Below are 19566 nucleotides of genomic sequence, written 5' to 3' on the forward strand. Positions count from 1 at the left end.
CAACGGAACGGCCTGGGGGGGGCCTAGGACTTTTGTTTTTATTTATTTGTAATCTTTTACCACGAGGTTTTTCTCCTCGAGACAATTGTTTTTCCCGAGTTTCATTTTAATCTACTTTTACTATTATTACTATTTATTTTTAGCGTGTTTGGTAAAAACTTAGTTTGCGTTAATTTTTTATTGATATCTCGTGCTTTTCAAGAAATCATTGATTAACTAATTTGAATCAACTTCTAAGTTTTAGGACCTGGTTGTATCCAGGTCGTTGATTTTAAAAACTTAGTTCGCGTTAATTCTTTATCGATATCTCGTGTTTTTTAAGAAAAACATCGATTAACCAATTTAAATCAACTTCTAAGTTTTAGGACCTGGTTGTATCCAGAACGTTGATTTTAGAAACTTAGTTCACGTTAATTCTTTATTGATATCTCGTGATTTTTAAGAAAAACATCGATTAACCAATTTGAATCAACTTCTAAGTTTTAGGACCTAGTTGTATCCAGGACATTGATTTTAGAAACTTAGTTCACGTTAATTCTTTATTGATATCTCGTGTTTTTTAAGAAAAACATCGATTAACCAATTTGAATCAACTTCTAAGTTTTAGGACCTGGTTGTATCCAGGACATTGATTTTAGAAACTTAAATCACGTTAATTCTTTATTGATATCTCGTGCTTTTTAAGAAAAACACCGATTAACCAATTTGAATCAACTTTTAAGTTTTAGGACCTGGTTGGTGTCCAGGATATATATGCCCCCCAAGTAATCAGGAAAAGACCTTTCGTGGTTACTTGGAACGTGCTCTTTTAACATTACGATCACAAAAAATATACAAAGATACGAAGAAACTATCTCATTATTTAGTAAAACAAGGTGGCTTTTCTAACTAAGCCTTACAAAAGTATTACTGATAATATTTCTTCAGGTGTATAGCGTTCCAAGTCCGTGGGACTGCTTATCCATTAAGCCGAGCTAGCTTAAAGGTTCATTCCTTCACAACCTCTATTATTTGATAGGGTCCGTCCCAGTTTGGCCCCAACACTCCGTCCTTGGGATCCTTACCGGCTAAGAAGACTCTTCTGAGCACCAGGTTGCCTACGCTAAAGATGCGTTTCTTGACCTTTGAGTTGAAATAACGAGTGATCTTCTGTTGATAATATGCGAGCTGCAGCTGCGAATCTTCTCATTTTTCATCAATTAGGTCGAGGGACGCGCAAAGCAGTTTGTCGTTCTGGTCTTGGTCAAATGTCCGGACTCTGTGCGAGGCTATCTTCGTTTCGATAGGAAGGACGTCTTCACTTCCGAAAGCCAGGGAGAAAGGAGTGTGACCCGTCAAAGTTCGGTGTGAGGTCCGGTATGCCCACAGCACCTGGGGGAGCTGTTCGAGCCAGACTCCCTTGGCTTCATCCAACCTCTTCTTAAGGCTCGCTTTTAGTGTCTTGTTCACAGCCTCGACTTGCCCATTAGCCTGGGGGTAGGCCACAGAGGATAAGCTTTTAACTATGTCGTGCCTCTCACAGAATTCGGTGAAGAGGTCGCTATCGAACTGTGTTCCGTTATTCGACATGATCTTCTTTGGCAGCCCGAACCGGCAGACAATATTCTTGACCACGAAGTCAAAGACCCTCTTTGAAGTAATCGTCGCCAGGGTTTCTGCCTCTGCCCATTTTGTGAAGTAGTCTATAGCCACCACAGCATAGCAAACTCCTCCTTTTCCCGTGGGAAGGGCACCAACTAAATCAATCCCCCAAACCGCGAACGGCCATAGGGATGAGATCATCTTTAGCTCGACTGGAGGGGCTCGGGCGACCGTGGCGAATTGCTGGCACCTGTCGCAATTTTTGACATAAGAGATCGAGTCCTTCGATAGAGTGGGCCAATAATACCCCTACCTCAACACTTTCAAGGCCAGGGATTTCCCCCCAGCATGATCTCCACAAAATCCCTCATGCACCTCCTGCAGAATGGTTCTCACTTCACCTGGCAGAACACACCGCAGGAGAGGTAAAGAGAGGCCACGCCGGTACAATATCCCGTCTATCATTATATACCTTGGAGCCTGGTAAAGTACCCTCATTGCGTCGTTTCGCTCCTCGGGTAACTTCCCTGCTGTGAGGTACTCGATTATGGGGGTCATCCAGGTCGGCCTGGTGTCGATCATCTCGACCTCCGCCCCGGCTTCCTTTATGCTTTGTCTTTCCAAGAATTCTATCGGTACCAGGCCCAAAGTTTCGGCCTCCCTGGAGGTGGTGAGCTTTGCCAGGGCGTCAGCATTGGCATTCTGCTCCCGAGGTATCTGTTCAATTAGGTCGTGCTCAAATGCGGATAGCTCCTTCTTTACCTTGGCCAGGTAAGCAACCATCTTGGATCCCCGTGCTTGGTATTCTCCTAATACTTGGTTTACCACGAGCTGGGAATCGTTGTAGCACTGGACGGAGCTGGCCTTAGCTGGCCTTCAGCTCCTGGGCCACCCTTAGCCCAACCAATAAAGCTTCGTATTCGGCTTCGTTGTTGGATGCTTTGAATCTGAATCGTAACGCGGAGTGGAATCGATGTCCATCCGGGGATATCAATATGATTCCAGCTCCGGACCCATTCTCGTTGGACGAGCCATCTACGAAGACTTTCCACGAGGCCTGAACCGGTTCTTCCACTGGTTCTTCTCGGAATCCCGTGCACTCTGCCACAAAATCAGCCAGAGTTTGGCTTTTCACAGAAGTTCGCGACACGTACAATATCTCAAATTGGCTGAGCTCGATAACCCATTTCAAAAAACGTCCCGATGCCTCAGGTTTCTGCAAAACCTGCCTTAAGGGTTGATCGGTTACGACGTGGATTGAATGGGACTGGAAATACGGCCTGAGTTTTCGGGAGGCCGTAATAAGGCAGAAAGCCATTTTCTCCATCAACGGGTATCGGGATTCAGCTCCGAGAAGCCTCTTGCTAATGTAATAGACTGGCTTCTGAGACCGATCTTCTTCCCAGTACTGCGCTAGCCGTATCTTCCGTGACAGCCAAGTAAAGGAAAAGAGGCTCTCCTGCTGTTGATTTGGACAACACGATCGGCTCGGCTAAATGTGCTTTCAGGTCGAGGAAGGCACGTTCGCACTCTTCGGTCCACTCAAATTTTTTATTTCCCCGGAGCAGGTTGTAGAATGGCAAACACTTCTCGGTAGATTTGGAAATGAATCGATTAAGGGCTGCCACCCTTCCTGTCAGACTTTGAACATCTTTTTGTGACTGGGGTGATGGCATCTCGAGTAGCGACCTGATCTTATCGGGGTTTGCCTCTATTCCTCTGGTGTTGACTATGAAACCCAGAAATTTTCCTGACGCAACCTCGAAAGTACACTTTTGGGGATTTAGCCTCATGTCGTACTCTCTTAAAATCTTAAAGCATTCCTTCAAATCGGAGACATGGTTATCGACAGTTTTTGACTTCACCAGCATGTCATCAACATACACTTCCATGTTTTTCCCGATCTGATTAGTAAACATCCTATTGACCAACCTTCGGTATGTAGCTCCTGCGTTTTTTTGCCCGAAAGGCATGACCTTGTAGCAATAAACGTTAGTTGGGGTCATGAAGCTAGTGTGCTCCTGGTCCACCGAATTCATGACGATCTGGTTATAGCCTGAGTATGCATCCATAAAAGATATGAGCTCGTGCCCCGCCATGGCATCTACCAATTGATCAATCCTTGGCAAAGGGAAGCAATCTTTGGGGTAGGCTTTATTTAGATCGGAAAAGTCGATGCAAGTCCCCCACTTCCCGTTGGACTTTGGGACCAAAACAGGATTGGCGACCCAGATCGGGTACTTCACCTCGCGAATAAAGCTGCACTTCAAGAGCCAGGCTACTTCCTCCTCTAGCGCCTCAGCTTGGGTCGTGCCCAGGCGCCTTTATTTCTCGGACTTTGCCGGCACGTTCTTGTCCAAGTTGAGGGTGTGCATGATGATGCATGGGCTGATCCCTATCATGTCCTCATGAGACCAGGCGAACACATCTAGATTTTCTTGTAGAAATCTAAGCAGCTCCGCCTTCCTTTTACTACACAGGTTTTTCCCGAGCTTTACCACCTTCGAGGGGTCTTGTGGGTCGATATTCACCTCCTCGAGCTCTTCGATGGCCTGGAGCTCAGATCTATCTTCGCCTATTCTGGGGCCGATATCATCATTCAAGGTGATACCCTCCCCATCGACTTTCTGAGGCTTTTCTATATCAATAATAGGTCCTGCTTCCTGAGATTCCTCAGTCCCACCCTGAATGGTCATCATCTGCTGCCCGGTTCATGACTTTCCCTTCATGGAAATGCTATAGCATTCCCTGGCCGCGAGCTGATCACGTCGGGCCGTGCATATCCCTGTGGAGGAGGGGAATTTGACTACGAGGTGGCAAATGGAGGTTACGGCCTCAAATGCTATCAACGTAGGTCGGCCTAGAATAGCGTTGTAGGAGGCGGGACAATCGATGACCACGAATTCGAGGAGTTCAGAGAAAATCTGAGGCCCCTCTCCCAAGGTAATTACCAGCTCGATTGTCCCTATCGCCGCTGACCCTTCTCGAGAAAACCCGTACAGCATCATGGAGGTGGCCTTCAACTCGATGACAGATAGCCCCATCTTCTCCAGCGTAGACCGGAATAGCAGGTTCACCAAACTCCCATTATCGACCAGTATCTTCCTAACTCTCTGGTTGGCGAGCTGGGCGGTTATGACCAGAGGATCGTTATGGGGGAACTGGATGTGACTAGCATCCTCCTCGGTAAAGATGACCGGTTGCCTCTCCAATCGTTGCTGTTTGGGTAGATGCTGCTCCGGGACGAATTCCACCCCGTTATGAGCCTTCAATTCATTGACATATCTCTTCTGGGCACCTCTGCTCGTGCCGGCCAAATGGGGGCCACCGAAGATTGTGGATATCTCTCCTCCTACCACAGGTGGAGGGGTATCCTGATTTATCCAGGGCCCTGGCTGATTCACCGGAGCTTCTGGGGCCGGCTGACTGGTGGGAACTCTGTTCCGCGCGTACTGAGCCAAAGGTCCGGCTCTGATGAGTGTCTCGATCTCATCCTTTAAATGCCTACAATCATTAGTGTTGTGGCCAATGTCGTTGTGGAATCGACAGAACTTGGAAGGATCCCGCTTGGCCTTCTGGTGCTTCAAAGGCTCTGGTTTCTTCCAGGGGAGGCGAGCAGAGTTGGCTAGGAAAATGTGTTCCCTAGTGTTTGTGAGCTCGGTATAAGTCGCGTAGACTAGCTTAAATTTTTCCACGGGCTTGTTCTTCTTTGGACCGTGTTGGCCGCTCTCGCTCCTCCATTTTCTCTTGCCTCCACCCACTTGGTTATTCTGTGTAACGGTTTGAGTCATTTTCATGACATCCGTTCCCACTCCAATAGGCTGATCAGGGGCTTGGTTGGTTTCCGCGACCGATGCTCGTGCCTCTTCCAGGTTTATCCATCCCTGGGCCTTGTTCAGGAATTCATCCACGGTGCTGACACATTTTCTCTGTATCTCTTTCCATAGTCCGCCTCCAACAAGGATTTCAGTCCTCAAGGCCATAAGCTTTGAACTATCATCTGAGTCCCTAGCTCGTGCCACGACATTTGCGAACCTACTCAAGTAAGCTTTCAAGGGTTCCTCAGGCTGCTGCTTCACGTTTGCCAGGGTGCCGGCTTTGATGCAGGCAGCTTGAGAAGCTCGGAATGCCCTCTTGAAGTCAGCAGAAAAGGTTTTCCACGAGCTGATGGACTGCTTTTTACACTGCTTGAACCATTGCTTGGCCGGCCCAGTCAAGGTGGAAGGAAATATCAAACATCTTAGCTCGAGGCCGATGTTGTGGGCCATCATCAGGGTGTTGAACATACCCAAATGATCTGATGGGTCTCTGTCTCCATCGAACTTGGATAAGTGGGGCATCTGAAAAACCCGGTGGATACGTCGTGGCTGCTATGCTGGGGGCGAAGAGCTCGAGTTCGTCCATCAAGTCGTACTCGTCTTTTTCCTTTTCCGACAAAAGCTTTTTCATCAGCTCCTCCATCTGAGCTAAACGCTCTAGGGTTTGGTCTTTACTTCCTTGGTTGTTTTGGGGCTGTTCAACAACTCTAGTTCCATTGTAAGCGTTAGACGGGCTATTGTCCCTCCAAGCTTGAGCTTGGTTAGGTGGGACACTCCCACTGTCACAAACTTCCGAAAGACCATCCCCTCGGCGAGCATGATTACCATTTCCAACCGGATCTCCCCTTTGTGAGTTGAGGCGATCTCAAAGGTCGGCCCTCGAGGTGGCCCAAGGGCTTTGCGTTGAACTCAAGCGATTGTGCAGGTCTTCATCGGACCTGCCACTTCGGTGGCTCCCGGTCTAGTAACTCCCATTTGAAAAGCTCGAAGCCCGCTGCTGAGGGTGAGGATTCAGGACTTCCCCGCACGCTCGGCTGCGATGGGAAGGACCGATAGAAGGAGGATTTCTCCTGCTGCTCCCATGAGCCGGAATGTCCCAGACTGGACGGGGAGGAGATGGGTATCTTATTGGTGATGGGGGATGCCTAACTGGTGATACGATCCTAGTCTCGTCCGGGCGGATCAAGTTAGGTCGCGGCCGCTCCACTCTACCATCCCCCGCATCCTGCGCTCGGCGATCTGATCGTGGTGTAGGATGGCTGGTCGGAGCAGGCTGTCTTTGCAAGCCCTCCCCGGATCTCCTCCGCGAGCTGCCTCGGGCCCTTCTGGGTGCGTTCGATGGGGGAATCGAGCAAGGAGTTGAGGTTCGGACTGATCGGCTAAATTGTTGATTGGCCCTAGGACACTCCTCAAACACAATTTCCTGGTGGTGGTGTGACGTGGGGGTAGAACTTGGAGTCGAGGCTCTGACTGATCGGCTGGGCTTGGACTGGTTATCCCAGCGGGACTTATGAGTCCCACTTTGCCTCTTTCCGACGTTAGCGTTGGTTGTAAGAGGGGGTAACCGGGCCAAGACTTCTTTGATTTGCTTGTTTGCTCTTGACAGCTGACTCCTCAACTGTATGTTCTCCATATCTATCGCCGTTAGGAAATTTGGGTTCGGATTTGGCGGCCGAGGTGCCGAACTCCCAGTGTCGCCCTGACCCATAGGCTGCTTTCCCGGTCGCTGTTGAACCTCGGGGTTTTGCTCATAAGATATGGCGACATGGTGGGCCTCCTGCCCATCATGTTGGTCTGCCTCATTACCATCTCTCGAACGAGTAAGCACCAATCTAATTTCTCTCAATGAAAGCACCAAACTGTTGACGCGGTTCTTCGCCAACAGATAATTATATGAATAAACAGGATGGATTAGTGCTAAACAGTGAATCGTAATATGAAAATAACTTAATTCTAAACTAGCAAAAGTTAGTATCGTGGGAAAGTTATCGCTCATTTCTTTTTCGGTGGTTCGAAGGTTAAAATCCCTCTAGTCCACCAGTCGATATTATTGATATCTCTTGATTATTTCTTACAGATTGTTTCTTTACAAAAAATATGCCAACCCCTTGCAACACCCAGGGTCTTGGTATTTATAGGGAGAGGATACCTGGGTTAGTAAAGGGGGTCATCCCGTGACCTTCTTACCCATCATGTCATCTCTGTGACACTGATGATTAATTCCTAAAACCTTACAGTGAGGTGTGGTCTAATCAATAAGTAAGGGGGGATAATGGGCCGCATGGCCCAAACCAGGCGTGGGGGGTCTGAATACGCATGTTTATACTGCGTGTCCGAGAATTCAGGAATGGAATAGACACGTGATCTCTGATATGTGCACGTTTACATTGCGTGGTTGTCTTTACAAGGATTCAGGTGTCAAATCTACGCCGCATCTCAAGCTTGATGTAGTGCCAACTCGTGATATCCATATTGCTGACTCGCTGCCTTTGAGTAGACTGCTAACTCTCTAATCAGCTCGTGCTGGAGAGGTGGAAACTCGTTAGAGCAGCTCCGGGTGGACGATTTACACGTGGTGGACTGAATTATGCCATTTTTCAGCTCGCCAAAAACTTGCAGATATTTAGGGCGTACAAACTCTCTACAAGCCAACTCCATAACTATATGGGAGGATCTTGCTCAAAAGTTCCTTTCCAAATTTTTCTCTCTAGCAAAGGCAGCCAAGTTAAGGGGAGAAATTAATAAAATCTGTCAGATAGAGGGGTGATAACTCTATATTTTAGAGTTATTAATTGAGCTCTTGGACTTAAATATCTTAGTGAAGTAGAGTGTTTGTGTTACTAATGTGTGGTTTTAGTCATTTTGTCTTTTGATTTTGTTTGTGAATTTCATTTTAATCAATGATAAATCTTGTTGGAAAATAATTAGATTATGAACTAATAAAATGTGACATCTATTTTGAAGGTCAAAAAGAAAGGATGCATGGAAAGCTTGGTGGAAATTGTGTAAAGAAAGTATCTTGGAGCTGAAATCCTGATACTTTGCTGTAACATCACTTCAACTTTGTTGCAGCAAAGTGTACACAGTCAGCAACTTAAGTCATTCATGCATACTTGGCAAGTCATTAAATGAGATGGAATGACATGATGAGATGGATGATGAGGTGGAAAAAGAGCTGATATTTTTAGGGAAAAATGTGGTCCCCACGTAGAGAGAGAGAAGATGGTTTATACCCATTTTTGGAGCCCTAAGAAGTGGCAGCAACCGCCTAAGACCATTGAAGACCATTTTCTGAAACTTTTGAAGAAAAAAACACCAAGGAGAAAGAGGAAAACATGGGAGAAGAGAAAGAAGAAGAGGAAGAGGAGGAGAACTCTCTACCATTTGAGGCTAGATTTTCTTAATCTTTTTCCTATTTTGAGTTTGCATTTCTTTTCCCTTCTTGAACTCATGGAAATAATGATGTTGAATGTTTATGGTTATTTGTTTATTTTGGTTATGAACTAACTCTTTTGAAACTAGGGATATTAATGAACCCTAATTTGTAGTGAACCCTTAAGTTGTTAATTTAAATTTACGCTATGTTGCTCTTGTTCAATTAAGCTATGTTTATTGTTAATTCTTGCTTGAGATTGATCAACTTTAGTGAGATACAAGCTAATATTAATTCCGAAAGGGTTGAAAATAGTGGATATGCTTAATTGATGTATGTTAATAACTATGTTGTTAATTAGTGAATATTATAGGAATATTGTATTCACCATGCGAACATATAAGATTAATGCTTAAATTGTGTTCTTGAAATTGGATTAGCATAGGAATATGTGTATCTAATTGTGAGAACTTTAGCATGTGCATTTGGAAAGATGACATGTGCAATTGTTATAGAATCTTGGTTACAAGAGTAACTTTGCTGGAGCATTAGGGGTGAACTACAAATTAGGGGGAATTGATACTCCTAGCTATTTCATCATTCATTTGACAAGTGACTTGTAATGCCCCAACTCCTGGGACCGTTATGGTGTGTCTTGTAAACAGTGCTAAACTCGCTAATCGAGTCATTTGGCCAAAATCGTGCAACTAAGTATGATTAGCGGTTTAGGGATTAAACATTTTGGTTAAGGTGTAACGTTTCACTAGAACGTTTAATATATATATATATATTGGGATCCCAAAAATATAATTTCAGAGTTTATTACAAAAAATATTTACAACAGGCCGTTCTAAGCGGCAAAAGAGGGTTCAACCCTAGTTCCACTTTAAACCTCGGCCATGGCGGACGAGCAGCTGCATATGTACACATCATCACCTAAGCTCTCCAACTCAAGGATGGTCTAGCTTCCTCTTGTCTTTACCTGCACCACATAGCACCCGTGAGCCGAAGCCCAGCAAGAAAACATCACACTATACATAAGCATTATCAAATGATTATCATTATAATCACACTGAGCGTAAAACTTTCAAACCAGTGAATGAGCATCACATGATTCAAGAGGGAGAGTGGCTGCTAGGTAAGCCACTAGCCTCCAAGTGCTTATTTCATTCATCGACCCTCGAGGTCGGTCTAGCATTAATGCTCTTTGAGTCATTCAATGCTGATGGTCGATTAGATCTAATCTCTGTTGGCTTGCGTGATCCACGCTATGGCCGTTCTGACTAATGAGTCAGCGCTATATGACCAATGTCCAGTATCACTGCCGAACTTGACTAATTAGTCACAGCTTCACAGCTGATACTAACACCTTTGCCAATTCTGACTGACGAGTCAGTGCAACGTGACCAGTGCTCAGTACCACTGCCGAACTTGACTAATAAGTCACAGCTTCACAGCCGATACTAACACCTTTGCCAAATCTGACTAATTAGTCAGTACCATGCACAAGTAAGCAATGCTATCAATATGTATCATATGCCAGTTATCCAAGAATAGGGCATTCAGCATGCTTACTAAACAGTTGCTAGCATAATCATGATCATGCACAAACCCAGAGACTCAAGCTCTGGCCAATCTCATATTCATCATTCATGGCATGCCCTAATCATATGTTTCTTGTGCATCACATGCATCCCACTTAAACATCCAGTATGCCTCAATAATAATCATATGCAAATGGGCAAGATTGCCAGGCATTCATTATGCTATCAATGTTTACATTTAAACATCCAACATGCATCAATCATAGCCATGCATGTCACATATGGGTGTAGTTTTCTTACCTTGGGTTCGAGCGAGAATTAATAAAAGAAACGACCTTTGAGAACGATCAACTTTAAGTCCTTTAGCGGTCACCTAGTCATAACCAAACATAAGGTAACATCAATAAAAATGATCAACTTAAGTTCCCAAATCAATATCTAGCCTCCGGGACATCAATCCCCACTTAACCGGGTACTAGGTACAACCCCGAGGCTTAAGGCTTGAATTCCCAAGCTAAAAACCCCTTCCTTGGCAAAAATGACCTTAAGGGCCACGGCCCACCCCTCAAACAGAGGCGCCCAAACCCAGCTTACTCCAAGGGCTGCGGCTCTCCTTGACCATGCCGCGGCGCAACCTCCAGTTCAGCCAAAATGACAACTCGCACACCAGATTTCTCCCCTGCATTTTCCCTTAGAACCAGCCCCTCAAACCTGTCTCAAATCACAACCTAACACCCAATTCAACCACCAAATATCCCCTACAACTCACCCTCATCAAAACCCAAAGTAAACATCACCCAAACCTCCATTAATTCAAACTTTCTACAAGTGATTCACAAGTCAAAAGCTAAAACTCAAAACAGAGTATGAACCAGAAATTAATGGTAGAAACTTACCCTAAACACGATTTGAATCCTTCCCAAAGGCTGAACTCAAGCTAAACCTCCCCAAGCTTGACGCCCTAGCTAGCTTCCTCAAGATAGGCTCTCAAAACTTAAAGAAGAGGGTGAAGGAGGACTTGTACGGGAAGGAAGGGAGAAAGAGAGGATAGGCTATGTTTTAATATCAATCCACAACCTTCCAAAATTCCTAAGGCTGATATAAATCTTTAAGGTCAAAAGACCATAATGCCCCTAGGCCAATTAAATCCCTCTAAAAGCTTCCAAGGGTAAAACCGTCATTTCCCGCCTATCTCGTTAATTATAATTAACGCTCTCTAATCCCCGCTATTCTCAATATTCCCAAATACCAATAAATCATATCCCATTACCCTTTAATTCTCGGTAATGCTCTAATCATTAAATTCACCCCGAGACCCAAACTTAAACTCGTTATGACTAGACCGAACACTTACATCTCATGATCGTCTCATGTCGAAAAGCTCGAACCAATCCACCTTATAATGTGGCTATAATTATAATTCACCCATATGCATAAAATTACACAATCACGCCCCCAACGGCTAAATTACCAAAATGCCTTTGCATTTAAAATATAAGCCCATATGCATGCATCCACCATCATATAATAATATAATTCACATAAACGTGCATATACTCATTAAATATCATAATAAATCAATTATGGCCCTCTCGGCCTCCTAATCAAGGTCCTAAACCTTATTAGAAAATTTGGGGCATTACATGACTATTCATTGGTTAGTTAATTTGCTCATTTTATTTTTCTAAAGTAGTTTGCAAATTATTAATTACTCACATAAATTCAAAGTGTTTGCAACCCAAATTGTTAGAGTTGATTTTTATAATATGTAGCTTAAAGCAGTCATTGAGGAGACGATAAAATTACTAACTATTTTATTACTTGTGAGACGATTAAGTACACTTGCATATCCTAAAAGAAACAAAAAAAAACCGCAATAAGAGGGAATCATTGTATGATGCATGGGAGAGATTCAAGGAGTTGTTAAGGAAGTGCCCTCATCATGGTATAAAGAAGTGGATGTTAGTCCACAATTTTTATAATGGTTTATGCGGTACTACTCGCACCATTATTGATGCTGCAACAAGGGTGCTTTCATGAGCAAAAGTGCAAATGAGACTTATAAATTGCTAGAAGAAATGACCATGACTAACTATTAGTGGCCCAATGAACGGGAAAGGAATAAAAAGGTAGCTGGAATACATGAGCTGGATGCTATTACCGCTCCCACTGTCTAAGTGGTTTTCCTCACCAAGCAGTTCCAACAGAACTCTATTACAACTCAAGCCATGCAAGTCCAAGATATATGCAATAATTGTGGTGGTCCTCACCAATTTGAGCAGTGAATAGCAGCAAAGTAAAATAACACCATCCCAATTGAGCAAGTAAACATGATGGGTGATTTCAATAGGCAAGCCAACAATCATTTCTCCAATTCATTTAATCCAGGGTGGAGAAATCACCGCAATTTTTCATAAAGAAATTATCAGGGCCAGCAACCTCAATTCAAACCTCAGTCTCAGTAGCTCATGCCTCAACCTCCTGTTATATTATTTTATAATATAATATAATGTAATATTATATTATTTTATAATATAATATTTTAGATTAAATAAATGTGACATAGAGTGTCACATATTGTAACATATAATAGAGAGTTACATTATTTGGATATATGTAAAATATCCAAACATGTAACATATTTTGTGTTACAAATTCATCACAAATTTGTAACTACTAAATATCACCAATTATTGTGTAGATTTGTTGTTACACAATATTGAGATGAATTTCTTAAAGCCATATGAGAAATGGCTGATAGAGACGTGATTTTAACTCCCATATTGTGTATGGAAGTTACAAAATCAAGTGGGAATAAATTGGAACGTTTTGGAAAAAACTTAAAAAATTAGTTGCTGAAACTGACCAAGGGCCGCGGCTCTTGAAACAAGCGTCGCGGCGCTAGTGGCTGACAGATTCATACTAATTCGGTTTTTATCCAATTTTGAACGTTTCCAACAGCCAAGTAACTCCCAAATCTCTATTTTAATTCCATAAAACACTCAATTAATCATTGGTAACAGCCATGGGGGTTGGTGGAATTTGAAATTCAAAGGGTGTCTCTAAACTCTATAAATAGGAGCCTAATGCTCACTTGTAAGACACACCATTTTTCATCCACAAAGCACTTGGCTGAAAAATACACCAAAAGGCTTGATAATTCCATAGAGCTATTTCCTAGAGAGATCCCTTAGTGCTTAGAGAATAGGGGGAAATAAGCTTTTGGACAAAGGTCTTGAACCTTGTTCAAGTTGGTGAGCCCCACTACTCTACACTTTGGTTGTGTGAGAGTTTGTTTGTGTTTTCTTCTTTTTGTTCCTCTTGTTCAACTTATTTACTTGTATTATTATAGTATTGAGTTTGTAATCTTCTTCTTCTACATCTTTTTATTTACTTGTATTTGAGCAATTGAGTTGTAATACTTATTTAATCAATATTATCTTGTCCATTGTATTTTTGCATAGAGTTGTATTTGATTTTTCCATAATTCCATTGAGCAATAATATATATTTTCTAACACCTCCATCATCACCACCTAGGCCGCCAGTTCTAGAAGAGAAGCCAATTGAGTTACAAGTTGTAGTGTTGACCCTAACCAACTCCCAATCTCATTTTATGACTGAAACCCGGTCATCCATTAGAAATCTCGAAATGCAAGTGGGTCAATTGGAAAATATGTTACAAAGTAGACCTCAAGGAAATTTGCCAAGTAATACTGAGGTGAATCCTAAGGAGCAATGCAATACAATCTCTTTGAGGAGCGGTAAGGAGTTGGAAGAGCCAGTTGAGAAGTCTAGTCTTCCACCGAAAATGAATTATGAGAAAAAGGGTAAGGTAGAAGAAAAGGTTACTGAGAACCTTGAGAAGAAGCAGTCACCAATGAATTTTGAGCACCATATAAAAATTCCATATCCACAAAGGCTTCGCAAAAACAATCTTAACAAGCAGTTTGCTAAATTTTTAAAAGTCTTCTGGAAGCTTCACATAAATAGTCCATTTGCTTAGGCACTTGAGCAGGTGCCAACTTACCTTAAATTATTGAAGGAAATTTTATCAAAGAAAAGGAAGTTGGAGGAATACAAGATAGTTGCACTTACTTAGGAGTGCAGTGCAATATTGCAAAAGAAATTACCGCCAAAGCTTAAAGATCCTAGTAGTTTCACTATTTCATGCTCTATAGGGGGCTTAGTGGTGACAAAGGCTTTATGTGATTTAGGGGCTAGTGTGAATCTAATGCCTCTATCGATCTTCCGCAAGTTGAGATTGGGAGAAGCTTGCCTGTAACGTCCTCTAAATCCCGGACCGTTACACTGTGTAATTGAAATAGTGCTTAACTCGCTAAACGAATCATTTGGACTTAAAACGTGTAATTGAAACTAACACCAGGTTTAGGTACTAAAAATTTTGGTCAAAATTCAACCATTCCATTAAAAGAGGTTGAGTTCGATTCATGGGATCCCAACTGAGTTTAAAACTGTTACAGACTCAAAATGAATACAAAAGCCAACCTAAGCGGCAAAATCAAGGTCCAACCCTAGTTCCAACGGATACCCTCGGCCATGGTGGTCTAGCAGGCTGCATATGTACACTCTGCCCTTGAAGTTCTCCAACTCATGGCTGATCCAGCTTTCCCTTGCCCTAACCTGCACCACGTAGCACCCGTGAGCCAAGGCTTAGCAAGAAAACATAAACATGCCCACAAACAGTTAATCAATAGATTACAGAATCATACCTAACATGTCTAGCAGTAATAACCATACTCGTGCATGCATTTAATCCATTTAAGCGACCATGGAGCCACACAGGTGCCTATTTCACTACTCTATTTAGAAACGGCTATAAAGTCGACCAAGCGTGCACCACGCTCCATGTTCTGAGCGGTTATAGAGTCGTGCAAGTGTATATCATGCTTCTATATTGGCCCCACCATTATGGCCTGCGTTTTGCACGCTAATGCCATCCACGACTTATAAGCTGAGCTTCAATGTTGGCCCTTACCATTTCGGCCTGCGTTCTGCACACTAATGTCGTCCATGACTTTGATAGAGTAGTTTTTATAGTGTTTTAGAGAGTTGTTGTAGCGTCCCAAATTTTCTAATAAGGCTTAGGGCTTGATTAGTGTGCCTAGAGGGCAATAATTGATTTATTATGTTAATATGAGAATTTTTTGAGTATGTGATTAGAAATGCATGTTTATGTGGATTAAATATGCATGTGGGTCCCATTTTGCTATTAGGGGCATGTTTGTAATTTCATCCCGTTGAGGGCATAAATGTTATATTTGTGAATATTGTGATTGACACCGTGAGTGAGTGGTGATATATCTGTGATGCACAATTCGAGATAGTCCTAGGGAGAAGTTTAGCTAGAAAGTCACAACGGGGTCGAATACCTGGCTCGGGAGGAGCCTAGGGGTAATTTGTAGGGCTGAGCATTGGGCGGGTTGGTCGGGTTACAAGACATTTTTACCCGTCCAATGTCATAATTGGGTTAGCAAAAGTGACCCGTAACTTGCCAATTAAGAAAAAAAAAAATTTTAACCCGTCCAATAATTTGGGCGGGTTGGTCGGGTTAACTCGCCCAAACCGAAATTGTATTTTTTTTTTGCGGGTTGATCGGGTCAACCCGCCCAAACAAAAGTGGTAATTTTTTTTTTAACATTTTTGTAATTTTTTTCTTTTAAATACTAGTACTAATAGTGTGAAGTTTATATTTTTAAGCTTAAAACAATATTTTAAATTTATAGTAAAAAAATTAAAACAAAACTTAATTAATTTATATATTTATTTGAATATATTAAAAATAATAAATTCTTAATTGGGCGGGTTGGGTTATATTGGGCGGGTTGATAATTATTTTCAACCCGCCCAATGTAACAATTGGGCGGTTTAAATTTTGGTCGGTTTATTCGGGTTGCATTTTTTGGCGGTTTTTTCGGGTTGGTTTGGGCGGTTTATTCGGGTTGGGCGGGTTGTAAAATTTTTTGCACAGCCCTAGTAATTTGGGTATATAATATGTGTTTGGAATTTATTGAGTAATGGGTAGTTATTTGGATATGTCGAGACTCAACGGGGATTTATAGGAACACTCGGGGAATTAGTAAGATTTGGTACATGACTAAATTACCCTTTGTGGTATTTGAGGACTTAGATTAACTTAAGGGGGGCAATCTTGACCTTTTGGAAAGTGGATATACTCAGTTGGGAGCTGAGACTCTAGAAACACTTAGACAAAAACAGAGGATAGGAAGGAAAAGAATCAAAATTTCTCTCAGCTCTCTCACCCATTCGGTTTCTCTCTCTCTCTCTCCATAGTGCTTGATTTTGGAAGACTTTAGGCCAGAAATTCAAGGGTTCAAGGGTAAACTTTTAACCCACTTCTCTGTTGAATTTTTGTTGGAAGTGTTGTATTAGTAAGCTGAATTTATGTTTTGTTTGGTGGATTTTGGGATGAAGTTTTGTGAAGCTTAAGCTTAGGAATCTGATAATTTAAGCTTGGAGCTGAATTTGAAAGCAGCTCAGGGTCGAACGAATTCTTACTCAAGGTAAGGATTCTTTTGATTTCTGAAGTGAATTTTCTGGTGTGGTTTAAGTTTCTGTGGAATTTTAAACCACTAAGTGATTTGAGCTAGGATGGATGTTTGAGTTTTTTTATGATGTTTATGTGTTGTGATATTGTTTATTTGGAGTTTTGGGTCGAATTGGAACTTGGGTAATGATTTGAGTAAGTTTTGGCTCAAGAAAAATGGTGGGAAAAACCCAGTTTTCTGGGTTCAAGTATGAGCGTCGCAGCCCTGTTCTTCTGTGTCGTGGCACTGGGACAAATCAGGATAGGGAGCCCCTGCTAGGCGCCGTAGCACCTGTAGGGCTGTGCCGCGACGCTAGGCCATTTTCAGGGTCTTGGATTTTGGTTTTTAGGGCTTTGGCCCAGGGGGCTCGGGGGACACTTTCGCCACTTCGTGTGGGGAAATGGGAGGTCCCGAGAGCACGGGATTGGTTCCGGAGTACAACTTTGGATAGGTTAGTAACAAGAACATTACGTGTGTGTTGTGAGTAGGTTTTCAACGAGGCTCGGATTATAGGACTATGCTCGGGATTGCAGTGCTCAAGAAGCTCGGGACACAGGTAAGAAAACTGTTGTACCCGTAGAGCAGGGCGTGGCCCTATAGTTTGTATTGCAGGGCATGGCCCTAAGTGATTGAATTGTAGGGCGTAGCCCTATTATTTACGTTTTGTATTTGTTTAAGTATTTGTTGATATTATGCTATGTATTGCATATATGTGAATGAACGGCGAAGGCCGGGAATGGCGAAGGCCGAGAACGGCAGGAAGTCGAGTACGGCAAGGGGCCGGGAGTGGCGTTGAGCATGCAGAGTGCAAGCCGTTAGGGTGAGATCCTTCTAGGATGCTGGAATCATCCTCTTGGTGAAGACCGCGAACCCAGGGCCTGGTAAAGCGCCTGGGACGGCATGGTCGCTATGTGTTTAGCCTGTTGGCTGCTTTGTTATATGTTGTTAATAGATATGCATATGTTATCTGTTTTATGTTGAGTTTTCTTGCTGGGCTTCAGTTCACGGGTGCTCTGTGGTGTAGGTAAGGGCAAAGGAAAGGTCGACCAACCATGAGTATGGAGAGCGTGAAGCGATGGGTACATGTTTGGTCTACCTGGCTGCCACTGTAATGCCCCGAAATCTCCGATATGGTTTAATGGCGGGAATAGTAGGCCGGGAGGGCCATACTTGTTTAATTATGTCATTAATTGATAAAATGCATGTATATGTGAATTATATTATAATATGATGTTAAATGCATGCATGTGGGTCCACATTTGAATAATTATGATGTTTTGATAATTTGGCCTATTGAGGGTAAATTTGTGTATTTGGGTGCATAATGTGATTTGTGAATGAGATCCCATTATTATGGAGATATATTTGAGCTAGTCGGCATGAGATGGTCCTATATAATGGATTAGCGGTTTTGTCATAACGTGGTCAATTATTGGGTAATAGGAATGTTATTTGATGATAAATTGGGAGTTATTGAGATCAGGGTGAAATTTTGGAAGTTTTGACTATAATGTCCCCGGGGGTGTTTTTGGGACCCCGAGCACTAGGTTTTATTTGAGGTTACTTAAGCTTGAAGTAGCTTGTCAGATAGAATGTACGTTAGAAAACCTCTCGTTCTTCCCCGTTAACTTATTTTCACCGTTCGAAGCATTTTCGAAGATATCTTGAGTTCTAGGAGTCGAAATCAAGTGAGGATCGAGGCATAGCGATCCTAGGAAAGATTAGAAGCTTCTTGACCAAAGGATTTGACGAGAAACAACCCAATTGAAGGTAATCTAAGTTTAAAGTTTTGAGTTTTTAGAGTTTCTAAGCTTAGAATTGGCTTTTGTGAATCGTTGAGTTTTCAACTCGATTGAGCCTTGGGTTTTGATGGTTTTGAAGCATGGGGAAGCTTGGTAACTTTGATTTGATGATTGGGGAATGTTTAGGTATGATTTTGGAGGCTTTGGGAAGTTGAAAATGTGTTTTGGAATGGCCCATAGTTGAGGGCCGCGGCCTTGTTCTTGGGGTGCCGCAGCCCTGACTTGAAGAAGCAGGTGGGGCTCTTTGTGCCTGTTGGGCGCCGCGGCCCTTGCTTCAGGAAGTTCTGGGGGTCGCGGTCCAAGGTGCTAGGGCCGCAGCCCTTGCCCAGTCTTCACCCCGTTTGCATGTTTTGACCCCGGGAACATAGTTTTAGGCCTCGGGATCACTCCTACTACTTGGATTAGTTTGGATTGATGCCCCGGAGGCTAGATATTGGTTTGGGAACCCTTGATTATCATTTTATTGATGGTATCCTATAATGTGTTATGATTAGGTAACCGCTAAAGGACTAAAAGCTAGATCGTTCTCAAGGGTCGTTCTTTTATTCATTCTAGCTCGAATCAGAGGTAAGAAAACTGCACCCCATATGTGACATGCTTGGTTGTTCTTGAGGCATGTTGATTGTGTAAATGTGGACATGAATTGATTATTGAATGCTTAGCAAATCTTGCTCACTTGTGCATGGTACTGACTCATTAGTCAGATTTGGCAAAAGTGTCAGTATCAACTGTGAAGCTGTGACACATTAGTCAGGTTCGGCAGTGGTACTGGGCACTGGTCACATAGTGCTGACTCATTAGTCAGGACGGCTTTAGCGTGTCCAACGCAAGCTAATAAAGATTAGATCTAATCGATATCTGCATTGGATGACTCAAGGAG

The 19566-nt window shown here is 42.9% G+C and overlaps 1 pseudogene; it reads right to left on the bottom strand.

Moving 5' to 3' along the window:
• Positions 1-12172: 12172 nt before the first annotated feature.
• Positions 12173-12265, bottom strand: LOC133787572 (small nucleolar RNA R71; annotated as a pseudogene).
• Positions 12266-19566: the final 7301 nt, after the last annotated feature.

Source organism: Humulus lupulus, chromosome 6 (genome assembly GCF_963169125.1).
Source record: "Humulus lupulus chromosome 6, drHumLupu1.1, whole genome shotgun sequence".
Taxonomy (NCBI): domain Eukaryota; kingdom Viridiplantae; phylum Streptophyta; class Magnoliopsida; order Rosales; family Cannabaceae; genus Humulus; species Humulus lupulus.